The 13,224-nt window shown below is 43.7% G+C and overlaps 1 long non-coding RNA gene across 1 annotated transcript; it reads right to left on the bottom strand.

The window, feature by feature from the left end:
• Positions 1–2,838: 2,838 nt before the first annotated feature.
• Positions 2,839–11,462, bottom strand: LOC138754846 (uncharacterized). Its single transcript, XR_011351941.1, has 2 exons — positions 10,647–11,462; positions 2,839–4,427 (listed from the first exon to the last, which is right to left on the bottom strand). It is a non-coding gene; the product is annotated as an uncharacterized lncRNA (long non-coding RNA).
• Positions 11,463–13,224: the final 1,762 nt, after the last annotated feature.

Below are 13,224 nucleotides of genomic sequence, written 5' to 3'. Positions count from 1 at the left end.
TGGGCCAAGTCTAACACACATTCTTATCATTGTTGCTGAGGTTTTGGTCCGTGTGACCTAAGGATCAACGCACCCATTTCAGGTCTGCTTTAGGGCAGCATTTCCCAATGCAGGACTGTGCATTCCAGTGTAGAAGCTCCGTGATCATTCCATTTTAGGCTTCGTGTTACTTCCTCTTGGAAGCACGGGGCAAGTTTCACTTCTCCAAGCACCCTCCTGGTTGCATTGCAGAGCTGAGCTTTCACTTGCAGAGACCATTTGAGACCTTGTGCTCTACTTCTGTTGACACTTGTTGTGCTCAGGTGGTCTCCCATGTGTTGTGTATAAATCGGTAACTCAGGGAACATCACCTGTTATGGGAGCTGCTTGCCCTCGCTGCCGCAGGTCTTCTTCCCCTAGCTCTGTATGTGGCCTCTGATGGAGAGGGTGGGCAGGGAATGTCTGTTGAAGTGTCATTCCCTCCCTGCCTTCAAATATCACCAGTTAAAGCCCAAGGTTTGGAAGGGATTAGAGGACCCTGACCGATAGGGAGTTACAACCCCCCCCCCCCCCCATGTCACCTTGGGATTGTGTACGTCACTGTGTGTATCCCACCATTTACATGGATCACATGTGATTTACTGTGTGGGTCCCCCATTTACATGGATCACACTTGTATCACTGTGTGTGACCCACTGTTACAAACTAATAAAATGTTATTCATCCTAATAATGGAACAGCAATGGAAAATTCCCAATGGTAAATGTAAAATAATAGTTTTTATTAAACTATTAATAACATAACCCTTCTTACTTCTTCTAAACTTAACTCTAACTTTGTGTGTGTGTGTGTGTGTGTGTGTGTGTGTGTGAAAGTCCAAATTATTACTGTTTAAGCTTGATTCTGAAAAAAATCATTTTTAAAGTCCAGTTTAAAACATCTTGATGAATTTGAGGATCTTTTAAAATCAAAGTTCAGAAGTAAACATTATATCTTCAGATCTCTTTAAACTCAGAAGTCTCTTTTAGAGAGATACTTCTTCTCACACGTGTTTTCACAATTTTCCCCTATCTTGTTACGGTTGCAGAACTGTGAGCTTCCCAATGGAATATTTTTCTCAAACAGGAATGACCATCTTCTAGACACAAATGAGGCTGCCTCTCTTTTCTTAAAAGAGCAGTTGGAAGTGGTCTGACTTAAAAAAAAAACACTTATGTTGTGTATCTCCTATGTTAAGGATATCAGAATACAGAATAGCATCTCCCTCTCTCTCCAGATACTACCATTTCAATTCTGTCTTTTTACAGGATGGCCAGTTTTCTTCAGTGGTCTCAAAATGTGTCTCTCTCTTCATTTATATTTCTCTGACATCATGTGATGTGACATCACCACAGTTTTAGTTTCATTCTGAAAAATATTCTGCTTTACTTCAAAACCACCTCATATCCATAAAAACAATCGACCTCATCTTAGTCTAAAGATTTAATTGGTTTATGTTTCTGGAAATTCTGGCTTCCCTCAGCCAGTAGAATGGTGTGCATACACAAAAATGCTTTTAAGAACCACACATGGTACTTGAGCTTCAATTAAAAGCACTTCTCCAGCTTTGTGGCTCTGTTTTCCAGATGCAGCAACTCCAAAAATGACTTCTGTGTAAAGATCTGTGGTGTTTCTGTGTTATCCTGAATCCAGCCCACAGTTCCCTCACTAAAAATATATTTAACTCTATAACACAGGATCAGTGGAAAATTACCTGTATGGGTAAAAATATTGGCTTGTATGAAGAAAGCAGAGAGTAGTAGTGGAAGGAGAGTATTCTTCCTGGAGGTCGGTGACTAGTGGAGTGTCACAAGGAACCGTTCTGGGAGCCCTGCTCTTGGTGAGTTTTATAAATGATTTGGATGAAGAGGTGGAAGGATGGGTCAGTAAGTTTGCAGATGACACAAAGGTTAGAGGAGTTGATGGAGCTGAAGGTTGTTGAAGGTTACAAAAGGATATAGGTAGGATGCAGAGTTGGACAGAAAAGTTGCAGATGAATTTCAATCTGGGTAAGTGTGAGGTGATGCATTTTGGAAGGACAAACTGGAAGGCTGAGTTCAGGATTAATGGTTGGATACTTAAAAGTGTGGATGAACAGAAGGAGCTTGGGGTGAAAATCCATACATCCCTCAAGGTTGCTGCATAGCTTGATAAGATAATTAAGAAGGCCTATGGGATGTTGGGATTCATTAATAGATGAATTGAATTCAGGAGTAGAGAGATCATTGTTGCAATTCTCCAAATCTCTGGAAATAAAACACAGAGTATTGTGTTTAGTCCTGGTCACCTCATAAAGGAAGGAAGTGGAAGCTATGGAGAGGGTGCAGAGGAGATTTACCAGGATGTTATCTAGATTGGGAAACAAGTCTTGTGAGACAAGGTTAGCAGAGCTGGGACAATTCTCTTTGGAGTGTAGAAGGATGAGAGTTGACTTAATAGAGGTGTACAAGATTATGAGAAGCATAGATAGGGTGGACAGCCAGCACCCGTTTCCTAGGGCAGAATCAGCAAGCATCAGAGGACATTTGTACAAAGTGAAGGGAAGGAAGTTTAGGGGAGATGTCAGGAGTAGGTTTTTTTTACCCAGAGCATAGTGGGAGCCTGAAATGCTTTGCCAGGGATTATGGTGAAAGCTGAAACATTAGAGGCACTTAAGAGACTCTTAGACAGACACAAGGATGAAAGCAAAATAGAGGGCTATGGGGTAAGGTGGTTTTGCAATTTTTAGGAAGGGATATATTTGTTGGCTCAATATCAAGGTCCAAAGGGCTTGTTCTGTGCTGTATTGTTCTATGTTCTATGTTAACTAAGAAATATATATTTTATAATGAAAGATTTTAATTTAAAGTTTAACACAAATCTGTAACACCACCTTCCCACAGAGAAAATTTGAACTTCTAAAAGGTCAAAATTTTAAACTGCAATCAACCATTTATCTGGTGGACTTCGCATTATTTTACAATATAATACAAACAAATATTGCAGAAACAATTTGTAAATTCAACATCTGCATAGGCAATCAGCAAGCACATTATCCTTGCTTATTATATGAGTCATAACCAAGTCATATTCTTGCAAAATTAAATTCAAGTTCAATACTCTCCTATTCATATTTTTAATTTTACTCCAAAATACCAAGAGATTATGATCAGTTTAAACAATGAACCAGCTGGCATGAGGTCATGAGACCAGAGACAAGGTTCAGATACTAATTGAGGCTTCCAACCAGCAGTTCAGCTCTGGACTCAACTCTCCTGTTGCCAAAGGCAGCCTCCTGCTTTGGGAGTGTCCACTTCCCCCCACTGATGAGGGTGGGGGGAGGGGGGGGGGGAACAGCACTTGGACTGATGTACCACTGAAGGCCAAATTGACTGGGCCTATTGTAAATATTCTGCTGAAGAGCTTGCACAGTCACTCAGACCCTGGCATCACTTCCCACCAACACATCTCATGCTCCTCACACCCACTCCTCATATGGTTAATGGGCAGTGAAGTGGAGCAGAGGCACCCCAGTTCTGGTCCAGGCCTGCATCATGCCCAAAACTAGGACGAGGAGACCCAGCAGATGACTGTGATCACTGGTATCTCAATCTGGGTGGACAGGGTTCCCAACCAGGGTCAGAGCCCAGTAAAGCAGGTACCAGTAATGTGGGCACTGGTAACATGGGCATCAGGATCAGTGGTCACTGGATACTGAGCATCAGATATACTGGGTACAGTAGAAACAAAGTACAATGAACACTGGGTACAGAGTGCACTGGGTAATGTGAACACTGTAGGATCCATGTACAATGGTCATTGAGTACCATGACAATGAGACAATGAGCAATGTGGCTGGGCAGTGGCATGGCTGGTAGAGATGATGCCTTGTAGCTCCAGAGACCCAGGTTTGATGCTGATCTCCGGCACTGGCTGTGAAGGTTGCACTTTCTCCCTGTCACCATGTGGGTTTCTTCAATGAACTCCTGTTTTCTCCCAGAGACAAGGTCTGTGGGATAACTTTTGATGTAGGTGAGAACCAGTCTGATGGTAGACACAATGATGGGCCAAAGGGCCTGTTTCTGTGCTGCTTGTGAATTAGAGTGGGCACCGTGGCTGATATTGGGTATAGTGAGCATTGGGAGAACTGAGATGTATCGCCAGCAGCTCTCATTGGATGTGCCAGTTTGGAGATAGGTGCTCACTGGGTCGCAGAAGGGCAAACTCTTGGGAAACATCTCAGTTTAAACACCAATGATCCTCAGCCCATTAATTAGTGCAACATTATGTCAGAGGCCGGCTTGAGCTGTTGACTGATTTTCTCCCGCAGAAGCTGCCTTATGTGCTGTGATCTCCATTTCTATATTTCCTCGTTGATGACAAGATTTACAGAAGGCCCTTTCCATCCAATACTCAGTATCTTTAACCCACTGCCAACAGGAAGGAGAGTCAAAATCAGAAGAACCATAGAACGTTATAGCACAGAAAACAGGACATTCGGCCCTTCTAATCTGTGCTGACCATCATCTTCCTAGTCCCACTGACCTGCTCTCATTCCATAACCCTCCAGACTTCTCCTGTCCATGTATCTATCCAATTTATTCTTAAAACTAAGATGAGTCGACATTCACCACATCAAATGGCAGCTCGTTTCCACACTCCCACCACTCTCTGAGTGAAGAACTTCTTTCTGATGTTCTGCCTAAACCTTTCCCCTTTCAGCTTAAAACAATGACCTCTTATATTTATCTCCCCCAATCCAAGTGGAAAAAGCTGACTTGCATCCACTCTGTTTATACTTCTCATAATCTTGTAAATCTCCATCACATCTCCCCTCATTCTTCTTCACTCCAAGGAATAAAATCCTAGCCTATAAATCTTTCCCTGTTACTCAACTCCTGAAGACCCAGCAACAGCCTAGTAAATCTTCTCTGCCCTCTTTCAATCTTATTGATATCCTTCCTGTTGTTTGGCAACCAGAACTGCACACAATATTCCAAATTTGGCCTCACCAATGTCTTAAGCAACTTCAACATAACATCCCAACTCCTGTACTCAAATCTTTGATTTATAAAGGCTAAGATGTCAAAAGCTTTCTTTACAACCCTGTTCACATGTGACACCACCTTCAGGGAATAATGTTTCTGTATTCCCAGATCCCTTTGTTCCTCTGCAATCCTCAGGGCCCTATCATTTACTGTGTAAACCCTCCCTTGGTTGGCCCTTTCAACATACAACACCTCACACTTGTCTGCATTAAATTGTACTGCCAGGTTGGGTAATAGCTTCTTCCTGCTGGCTTTGAGATTGATAAGCAATATTCTGTAATAAATAAATAATTCCAAAATATTTCTATTTATTTATTTTACATCATCTATTCATCTTTAGACGCGATTATTGTGTGCGCACACACTTATAGTCTGGAGAAATGCTCTTTTGTCTGGTTCAGTACAGTATATGTGCAGTCAGATGATAAACTTGAACTTATTCCCAGGGTCGCACACACAGTCAAACATTGAGGACCACTGGAACACCATAAATTTGGTTAAAGGTGACCATTTGTCTGTCTAAACTCTGATGGTCTGTCAGCACATAGAGATGTTGATGAGGGAGTGCTGCCAACTGTCACATTCCAGGCTGCAGGAGTGCGTGGTGAGGGACGCACTAAAGCTTGGTGCAGCCAATGTCGGGGCACTGGGGAGAAGGTCCACAGTCTAGAGCCCTCCCATTACTGGGCACTGAGAGGGTGAGACCAAGGGTAAGTCCCTCACTACATGGGTTGGAGGGATTAACTACAAGGTGTCGCAGTGGTGGCAATGGAAATTAATGTAACAATATATACAGTGATGGAAATGTATGGATACAAAATGAAAGGTACGAAAAGAATTTGAATGGTTTTTGGCTGCAAATAATTTATTATGAATAAAGTCTACTTTTACTATTTAAAACTCTTTGAACTTGAATTTGAGGGTTTCCAACATTCCCTGCTTGCTTGAGATTTCGAGTGTGGGCAGGGATTTCCAATCAGCAGCGCGCTGAAGCGACGGAGAACGGGGGCTCCATGATCTGAGGGGGAGCAGGAGGGATAGGAAGGGCGACGGTACTATCGGGATGGTTCGGTGGTCGGGTGGACACTGTGGAGCAGGGAAAGTGACAACTGTCACATCTGTGGCCCGAAATGTGAAGTTAATAAAACATTAAACACAAGTTTATCAGGTAAACTTCTCTGTGGCTTTATTCTCCCGTTTCCTTTGTTCTCCTGCTTGTGTTCTTATCTCTCTCTCCTACTATGTGACTTCTGGTACATCTCATACATATTCATTATCATGACATCCCTCCTCTAATTAGAAATAAACTTTACCTTCACTTACCAATATCCCTCGGAAACCTACAAACATCGTAACTAATGGTAATACTATAACTCAACTACATAAAATTTACTTCCTACAGCACTCATACATGCACTTTATAATATAAGATTAAATACTGTCCCAAAGTTCTTATTAAAACTATGGCACAAAGTCTTAGTATCGTTTGGGCACTTTCCGGTTTCGTTTTGGCCTGCCTGCGATATTGTCGTCGCTTCTCGGTTGTTCACTCTCAGCGTCGGAAATACTGCTCGCCACGGCTTCGGGTGTTTCTGGCGCTCTAGTCACTTCATCAGGAGTGCTGGTAACTGCCTCTGGAACATCATCAGGTTTCTCAGTTTCAGCATCTCGTATTGGCCTTTCAACCTCTTCACTCGATATATCTCTGGATTGGTACATTTTTACACCTGAGACATTTCTCTTATACAGGACTCCAGTCGGAGACTTGACTGTCACCATACTGCCACTTCTGGATATGACAGTATAGGGTTGATGGTAATAAGGTGTGTCTAGCTTACCACCAGTTTCATGCCTCACTAGAACATTATCTCCTGGCATGATGTCTGAATACTTGGCTCCACGTTTCGAATCTGTGTATAGCTTTGCTGCACCTTTCTTTTCAGCATCATGGTCCCTCATCTCCTGGTCGTCTCGGATTTCCTTTATTTCTGGCATTTTTGTGCGGATTTTTCTCCCAAAAAATGCTTCTGCAGGACTTTTTCCATGGTTGCATGAGGCGTTGCTCGATAGACAGCCTCATAAGATAGCAATGCTTCTCGCCAATTTTGTCCTTCTGCGTGTGCAATCCTCAATCGTTTTTCAATGGATTGATTTTGTCTCTCTACTTCTCCGTTGGCTTGCGGCCATTTCGGAGTTACTTTATGATGGTGGATACCTGTGGTCCTCATGTATTCCGTAAATGTCTCTGAAATGAATTGTGGACCATTGTCAGAGTATAATGTAACAGGTAATCCATATCTTGTGAATATCTCTGCTAACGCTTGTATTGTTTTTTCAGTGGTTGTGGACTTCAACACCACGTACTCATAGTATCTGCTGTAGTAATCTATCACTACCATAATTGATTCACCCGTCGGTAAAGGTCCAAGAAAATCAACAGCTACGTCAATCCATGGTCCTGTCGGAAGTTGCGTACTCCGGATCGGTTCTGGCGGATTACTCCTACTTGTGATTTGACATCCATGACAAGTTTTAACAAATCTCTCTGCGTCTTTATCACAACTTGGCTACCATACCTTGGTCCTGAGGTTTTGCTTGGTACCAACAATACCTAGGTGTCCTTCATGCGCTAAGGATACGATCTTCAGTCTCAATCTTTCCGGTATCACCAATCTGCAACCTCTCAATACACACTGTCCGATACAAAAAAGTTCGTCTCTTATGGGAATGTAAGCCTTGTGAGTACACTTGTCCCATTGTCCACTCTGTATGCATTCTCTTACTTCCATGAGTTCTGGATCACGTTCGGATTCTCTCTCGACTTCCTTCGTAGTCACAGCTTTCGTTGTCGCCTGAATAGCTATGAAGCGTACAAAGCTCTCTGTTTCTGTTCCCAATTCTGACTTGGATTGTGGACCACCATCCTTCACCAATCTGGACAGCGGATCAGCAATGTTTGCTTTCCCTGCAATGTGGATTACTTTATATTTGTAGGATTGTAGTCTGAGTACCCATCTCTCTATTCTGGCACATGGTTTGGATCTAGGTGCATAGATCACCTCTAATGGCTTATGATCTGAGATAAGTTCAAATTCAATGCCGTATAAATATGCATGGAACCTCTCACAGGCCCATACAAGTCCGAGTGCTTCTTTCTCTGTCTGAGAGTATCTTCTTTCCACATCTGATAACGATCTGCTGCCATAGGCAATGATTCTTGGTCCTCCATCATGCATCTGGACCAACACTGCTCCTAAACCAACCGGGCTGGCATCCGCTATGACTTTGGTTGATGCCGCCGGATCGTAATATCCAAGAGTTTTTGCATCTGTCAGGCTTTGCTTCAGCGCTGTGAACGCTTTCTTCTGCTCAGATCCAAAATGAAATGGTACACCTTTCCTGGTTAGTTTCCTTAGTGGTTCTGCCACTGTAGCGAAATTAGGAATGAACTTTGCACAAAAATTGACTAATCCTAGGAAACTCCTCACCTCTGTTGCGTTCTGAGGTGCACGTGCCTCTGCAATAGCTTTCACCTTGGCCTCTGCAGGGTTTAGTCCTTTCCGTGTAAGTCTGTGTCCCATGAAGTCCATTTCTGACACACCGAACTGGTACTTGTTTCCATTCACGGTAAGGCCTGCCTCCTGTAGTCTAGATAGTACACGCCTCAACCGTTTGTCATGCTCTTCCTTCGTTGGTGCATGGACTATGATGTCGTCAGAAATGTTGGCAACTCCAGGAATGCCTTGAATCACTCGATGGATTTCATGCTGGTAGATCTCCGAAGCTGCATTAATTCCAAATGATAGTCTCTTGTAACGATACAATCCACAGTGAATCACAAATGTAGTTACCTCTCGGGATAATGGATCCAGCTCTAATTGATAATAGCCCCATTTCAGATCAATTTTTGAGAATACCTTGCTGGTAGTTAGTTCTTGAAGTATTTCTTCCACTGTTGGTATAGGGTGTCGTTCTCTAATTATAGCTTCATTGGCCATTCTCATGTCAACACATAGTCTTATGTCACCCTTTGGTTTGGGCACAATCACTACGGGACTGACCCATTGTGTCGAATGTTCCACCGGTTCTATAATGTCTTGTTCGATCAATTCTTTAATTTTGACTTCAACTTTCCCACGAAGTCCAAACGGAGTTCGGCGCATTGGTTGTACCTTGGGTTTGACCGTTTCATCTACCGCTAGCTTCAATTGTCGACCTTTCAGCTTTCCTACTCCTTGGAAAACTGCGGGGAATTCTTGCTTCATATCCTCGTATGACTGAATTGAATTGACACAAGCTCCAATATGAAGTATTGCCAGGTCTCTTCTACTCAGCAATGGTTCTCCCCTCTCTTCTATGACCATAAACTCTGCTTCGGTGTACTTACCTCCAGCTTCAAAAGTTGCAGTAAAACATCCAATGGTCTGCAATGGCTTGGTTGCTTTGTATGGATACAGTTTCTTGGAACACTTCTTTGAGGTACAGATGATCTTTTTCCTTTTCAACTTCTCCCATAAATGTCGATCAATCACATTACTGTCACTGCCTGAGTCTACAATGACCTGAACTGTCACTCTACCAATGATCACTGGGACTTTCTCATGATGTACTTCATTCAACGTAAATTGGTAACAACTCTGTTCCTCCTGGGTATCATCATCGTCACTGTCTATCTGGCGAATGGTATCTTTCTTTCCAGGATACTTTTCTTTCCCCCAGGCTTTGCCTTTGGAAGTTGTACTCTTCCTCTTCTGGTCTGCATTGGACTTGCTTTTGCACTTCTTTGCAAAGTGGTCCTTACCTCTACACTTTCTGCAAAGTTTGACTTTGGCCAGGCAATATGGGTCTTTTCCAAAGTGACCTCGGTTTCCACATCGATAACACTCCACGTCATGTGTCGACGTATATCTTGGCTGATTATGGCGATGTGAGAGCCTCTTAATTTGCTGGCTTGAGTTGTCTTTCAGGGTCATGGTATGAAATTGCCCTTCAACAGCCTCTAATGCAGCAGCAATGGTTAAAGCATCGGTGAGTTCCAACTCACTCCCTCTTTCCAGTAGACGTCTTCTGAGTTTATCTGATCTGCAGTGCTGTACGACTTGATCCAATAATTGGTTGTCCAAATCAGCTGGCATGTAATTGCATCCAACAGCTAGCTGGCGTAGTCTCGTCACGTACTGAGCAATTGTCTGGTCATCTTCTTGTCTCGTTCTCCGAAACAAATAGCGTTGAAATGTAGCATTCGGTGTCACTACATAGTGTGCATTTAATGCATCTACCGCTTTCTGGTACTCATCCTTTCTTCCAGTATTCAAAAGTGTCTTAAATGTTTCCCGAACAGAGGGTCCCGCAGTGAAAAGAAGTAACGCCCTTCTCTGCGCTTTTTGTTCAACCGTACCGGTATGTAGAAATAGGCCATGACTGTCGGCATAGGATTCAAATTCTTCCAGCCGTGTCTTCCACTTCACACTTACAGTGCTTGCATCACCAGTCGGGTCAAAATGAGCAATTCCACTATGTGTTAGAAAGTCACTGTTTGCACCAGCCATGAGGAAATATTTCAGCCCCAAAGTACTGAGTCACAGAGAAAATTCTTATCACCTTGAAGTTGTCTGTAATCCTCTGTAATCTTGTTTAGTCTTTAATTTTCTTCAAGCTTCTTTCATCCTCGTCGCCAATGTCACATTTGTGGCCCGAAATGTGAAGTTAATAAAACATTAAACACAAGTTTATCAGGTAAACTTCTCTGTGGCTTTATTCTCCCGTTTCCTTTGTTCTCCTGCTTGTGTTCTTATCTCTCTCTCCTACTACGTGACTTCCGGTACATCTCATACATATTCATTATCATGACAACAACATCCAGCCATTTCACACGAGAACGGACCTATTTCTGCCAGCAACTGGTGACACCTTTCGGCTGCCCCTGAGCATTGGTCGATTGGCTGGGGGCGGAGTTACTGGTGAACCTATCAGTTGACCGTGGTTTGGTTGAACCTGTTCCAGGGACTTTCCAGATACCACTCACTTGACATTTTCTTCCCTGTACAATGCACGTCAGGTTCAAGTGCACAATAGGTTAACCTTGCATTGTCCAACACTTTCCTCCTTGGAATCAGAACGATGCCCGTCAGAGTCATTTCAAGACAGGAACACTACATTTGGTCTGTCCATCTGGACTAACCTCACAATCCAGCGCTTGACCGGCATCTGTCTATCCCTGGGTGACACTTGTTAAACCCTCTCCTCCCACCACTCCATCTGGATGTGTTCCAGGTACTCCCCACTCTCTGGGTGAAGAAGGTCATGTCCTTAAGGCCATAAGTCACAGGAGCACTTCTACCCATCATCTTTGATGTCATGGTCCCCCTCAGATCCCCTCAAAATTTCCCCACTGTTGCCAAATGTATGCCCTCTGGTTTGATCTGTCTTGGGTAGAGGGTAAATATATTTCAGAGTCTACTCCACCGAAGGTCTGAATTTCCCTGCTGCTTTCCCCCCCTTTTTCTTACCCTTCCTTTTTTTCTTTTGAAAGATCCTATTGTCCCTGCCTTGTACTGGTAGCACATTCCATGCACCCACTCCTCTCTGTGTGAAGAACCTGCCTCTTATATCCCCCCTGTATTTTCTTCGAAGCACCTTAAAAATATCTCCGCTTATGTTAGACAGTTCAGCCCTAGTGAAAGCCACTGACCATCCACATGATCAATGCTGCTCATGGCCTTGAGCACCTCTATCAGGTCACCCCCTCCTCCTCCTCCTCCATCACTCCAAGGAGAAAAGGCCAAATTCACTCGACATGTCCTCATAAAGTGTGCATTCCAATCCAGGCAATTCACCCTCTCTGTAGCACCCACATCCTTCCTGTAGTGAGGTGACCAGAACTGTACACAATGTTCCAAGTGGGGTCTCATTAAAATCTTCTAATAGTTGCAACATTATCTCATGGCTCTTGAACACGATCCCACAGTTAATGAAGGCGTTTACCTTCGTGACAACACTCAGTTATGGTCTTTCAGCAGACGGAGATGTTGATGAGGGAGTGCTGCCAACTGTCACATTCCAGGCTGCAGAAGTATGTGCTGAGGGACGCACTAAGGCTTGGTGCAGCCAATGTGGGGGCACTTGGGGGGGGGGGGGAAGGTCCACAGTCTAGAGCCCTCCCATTACTGGGCACTGAGAGGGTGAGACCAAGGGTAAGTCCCTCACTCCATGAGGTGGAGGGATTAAGTACAAGGTGTCACAGTGGTGGCAATGGAAATTAATGTAACAATATATACAGTGATGGAAATGTATGGATACAAAACGTGTGCTGAAAGACCATAACTGAGAAATCTGAGGATACGTGTCCACAGGTGCTGCACAGATTGATAGTGTTGTCATGAAGGTAAACACCTTCATTAACTGTGGGATCGTGTTCAAGAGCCATGAGGTAATGTTGCAACTATACAAGATTTTAATTAGACCCCACTTAGAACATTGTGTACAATTCTGGTCACCTCACAACAAGAAGGATGTGGGTGCTACAGAGATGGTGAATTGCCTGGATTGGAGTGCACACCTTATGAGGAGGTGTCAAGTGAATTTGGTCTTTTCTCCTTGGAGCGAAGGAGGAGGGGATGACCTGATAGAGGTGCTCAAGGCAATGAGCAGCATTGATCATGTGGATGGTCAGTGGCTTTCACCGGGGCTGAACTGGCTAACATAAGCGGAGATATTTTTAAGGTGCTTTGAAGTAAATACAGGGGGGATATAAGAGGCAGGTTCTTCACACAGAGAGGAGTGGGTGCATGGAATGTGCTGCCAGCAATGGTGGTGAAGGCAGGGACAATAGGATCTTTTAAAAGAAAAAAGGAAGGGTGAGAAAAAGGGGGTGGGGGAAAGCAGCAGGGAAATTCAGGGCAGTTGTTCCAGTAGAGGCTATGAAGTCAGCAAAGCACTGTGGGCTGAAGGGCATTATGTTCTGCAGAATTCAATGTTCTACGTTCCATGTTCTATTGTTTTGCATTCGGTGTTCAGAATTATGGGGGGCTTGAAGAATGGGGGTGAGGGAGTAAAGTTGGGATGAAGGAAATAGGAGCATAGTGAGGGGGAAGACTGAGTAAGGGGTGGGGTGAGGAGATGAGTGATGAGAGGAAGAGGGAAGAGGATGGTGGGGTAAGGGGGTGAGGGAGTAAAGGAG

Source organism: Narcine bancroftii, chromosome 2, assembly GCF_036971445.1.
Source record: "Narcine bancroftii isolate sNarBan1 chromosome 2, sNarBan1.hap1, whole genome shotgun sequence".
Classification (NCBI taxonomy): Eukaryota; Metazoa; Chordata; class Chondrichthyes; order Torpediniformes; family Narcinidae; genus Narcine; species Narcine bancroftii.
The sequence above is the reverse complement of the archived record's forward strand: the minus strand, read 5'-3'. Positions and strand labels throughout refer to the sequence as shown.